Raw genomic sequence first — 3,579 nt, forward strand, 5'->3', positions numbered from 1 at the left:
TCCGGACCCAGTGAAATTTCTCACATTCAACCATTTAACCTACAAAGTGGCAATTTTATAAGACTCACACAAATAATAAAAATATGGCAATTTTCCAAGTAAGTACATCCCAGACCATTGGATTCCCAGGTCAGGAGTCCTGGGAGACAGATTTCAAAGGCATGAAATGTGCACGCACCGTAATCCACTATTTCAGCCCCTGTGGCTCAGCTAGAAGGATCTGGGCTGGACTGGTTTCCTTATCAGGAGTGTGGCTGGCAGGGGGGGCGGGGGGTGCCTGGGTGGCTCAGTGGGTTGAGCGTCCACCTTCGGCCCAGATCATGATCTGGCGGTTCACGGGTTCAAGCCCCGCATCAGGCTGTCTGCTGTCAGCATAGATTCCTGCTTCAGATCCTCTGTCCCCCAATCTCTCTGCCCCTCCCCCCTTCAAAAATAAGGAAATCTTAAAAAAAAAAAAAAGAAAGAAAGAAGAGTGTGGCTCATTCCACACCAGCCAAGCTCGTTCTGGACCGGCATTCGGGGCTCTCTGTGTCTTGGCATCTTGTGCGCACAGACGGCATCCGCGTGTGCTGCCAAGAGCCTTGGACTAAAGGTTCGAGAGGCTGGGTCCTTCATCCTGACACGGTCACATCCCTACTTAACCACATGGCCCTAGATGTCTCCGAGCCGACAGGGACGACACCTGCCTTCTTTTTAGCACACCACAGATCTACGGAGCCCCCCCACGTGCCACGGAGCTCCCGTGCCCCAGCCCCAGCGCCTCAGGGGTCCCCCTCCCCTTTGCCTCCGTGATTTGCAACAACCGGCATTTTGGCACCCCTTCCTGAGAAGAAAATGAACCTGCCCAGGAGTTGACGTCACCATATGGCCAAAGCTGCTGGAGCCGACAGATGGAAAAATAAAAAATAGAACAAGACTCCAGGGATTCCAGGGACGGTGTGACCCCCCTGGGGCCCGGGGCCTTCAAACTGCTCGTCAGCAGGTAGGAGACAGCCTGGTCCCAACCCCAGACTTCGCCTCACTCTCTGGGCGACCTTGAACAAGTTCTTTATCCCCTCTGAGACTCGACTCTTCATCTGCAAAATATCAGCCAGGGCAGTTCTTTCGTCAGAAGGTTGAGAGGGTACATGAGCAAACGCACGGGGCACACTTAGTACAGTGGCCGGGGCACACGGCAAGCCCCCAGTAAGCACTGCGATCCTCGTGGGTGTGGCGTCCCGGGGGATCCTGCCCATGGGGCGGACTCCACTTGTAACAAAAGACTGTGCTCTGTCTGCATCCCGAGCCAGGTGGATGGAAAATCGTCACATGGCAATGAACCAGCTCTGCTTCAGGACTTCGTGTTCTGACCTCTGACACAGCGCCTGGTTCCCCCGGCGCGAGAGTAGGGGCTAACAGGTGTTGTAGGGCTGGCCCCAAACTGGCAGGGCCATGCCCACCATCCTCCTAAGACACACACACACGAAGGAAGCAATTCTACACCCCCCGTTGTTACCGTGATAAAATTAAGCTTTTGCACTTAGAGTTGGAAATGTATTGTTCTCATGGTGTTTCGTACATAGGGCATGGAGCCTCCCTTCCAGGACTCCAAATAGAAGGTAAATTGGAATTATTTCTACTTCTTCTAGAGGCTGTAACTTCAAACAGAACGAAATGTCAAGTTTAATGATTCCCCCAACCACGAAGCTAGAAATCAATTTTTTACCTCATTTCTTGTGCCACCGCTCCATCACCTAAATAGACGCTGTATTCTAGAAATTGCAGCTACCAGCAGTGAGAGCTCAGGCTTTCTGTACAAACAGTACCAGTCTTTTCCCAGAGAAACATAACTGCATCATTAGAAGGAAAAAACTCTGTCCCTAGGAATAAATTGAGAAATTAAAGTATGAGTACCATTATGAATTAAAATGGACTCTCCCGGAGAAACATGAAAACCAGGTCCCTGTCGACCCCAGATGCGAAGGGGAATGAAAGGTGTGCGTGTGAAAGGCAGAACTCGAAAGTTCGCCATAGACGATTCAGGAGAATATCCCTGTGACCGCAAAGGTAGGGAAGGACGTCTTCATCAAAACATCTAAATCAGAAACCACAAGGCGTGCACACACACAGCATGTGCACTTGATGACATAAAAATAAGGGTTTCTTTTTGACGCACACCATGGACACAGAAGATAGGAGGAAGAGGGGAAGGTATTGCGATGTCCAAAGCTAACAATTAAGAAGAATTCTTGCACCAACAAGAAGACGGCAGCCATAACAGAGAACTGGGCGAAGGGTCCGAACAGGCGATTTACAGTAAGGAGATCCAAAGAGGCAGCAACCAAATACAGCGATGTTGAAGCCACGAGTAATCACAGAAACACAAATCAAAGCATTGTGATATCACCCTGCGCTCATTCGATTGGCAAAGGCTAGACGTTTGGAAATGCCAGGTGCTGGCGGGCCAGAGGCAGGGTGGCCGGGTGGAGCTCACCGGGAGCCTCACCGGGCACCGCCCAGCTGGGTCTGCACACCCCCCACAATCTGGCCGTGGCACAGCCGAGTGTGGCCCCTGGTGGGCCGGAGGCTGGTCCCAGTCTACCCTTCCCTGTGACGGAATTGCACATCCACAGCCTGCTGCACGTCAGCTGGCTACGCGTCCCCATCCCACCCGTACGGGGCTCGTCCAGGGGACCTGCCTCAGCCTGTGAGGCACGAAGGCTGGAGGAGGAAAAGCAGAGACCACAAATGTGCTTGTGTGTTTTTGTCTTTACCTCTTGCACGCCAACCACCCGTCAGAAGAGGAACATGCCCTGTGTTGACGTGGGCCCAAGGTGAATGAAGAGCGGTGTGGAGCGGTTCTGGCCCCAGCCCACAGCCCGCACCCGGTCCACGGCACAGGCCAACTCCCGCCTCAGGGTCATGGCTTCACCTGCTGTCGGGGGGCCCAGCTTCCACACGGGCGGGTCTCCCGGTGCGAGGCGGGGTCAGCCCGATTTTAATTACGGTGTTTTGTCCATGCTGTGTCAAGGAAAGGGCAGTGTCTCTACCGCTCACTGTCCTGTACCCAGAGCTGAGAATAGAGCTGGGAACGTGCTTGTGTTTATTAAAGTTTACAGGGGCGCCTGGGTGGCGCAGTCGGTTAAGCGTCCGACTTCAGCCAGGTCACGATCTCGCGGTCCGTGAGTTCGAGCCCCGCGTCAGGCTCTGGGCTGATGGCTCGGAGCCTGGAGCCTGTTTCCGATTCTGTGTCTCCCTCTCTCTCTGCCCCTCCCCCGTTCATGCTCTGTCTCTCTCTGTCCCAAAAATAAATAAAAAACGTTGAAAAAAAAAAAATTTAAAGTTTACAAGCAGATGTGGGCCGGCGATGGCTAGAGGCTTCTAACACCCCAACTGCTAACAAGGGGAGGGGAAGCCAGGCTGGAGCGAGGCTGTGTTCCAGCTGCAAGGAGCCTTTTCCATCGAGACGTGGGGTCTCTCATTTATCTTTGAGTCCAGACTTCTCCTTTGGGAAAATCACTTTAATGGGCTTTTATTTTTTCTTTCTCTCTCTCTTTCTCTCTCTCCAGAAACAAAGATCTATGAAAGAATTGGTAAACA

Source organism: Panthera tigris, chromosome A2 (genome assembly GCF_018350195.1).
Source record: "Panthera tigris isolate Pti1 chromosome A2, P.tigris_Pti1_mat1.1, whole genome shotgun sequence".
Lineage (NCBI taxonomy): Eukaryota > Metazoa > Chordata > Mammalia > Carnivora > Felidae > Panthera > Panthera tigris.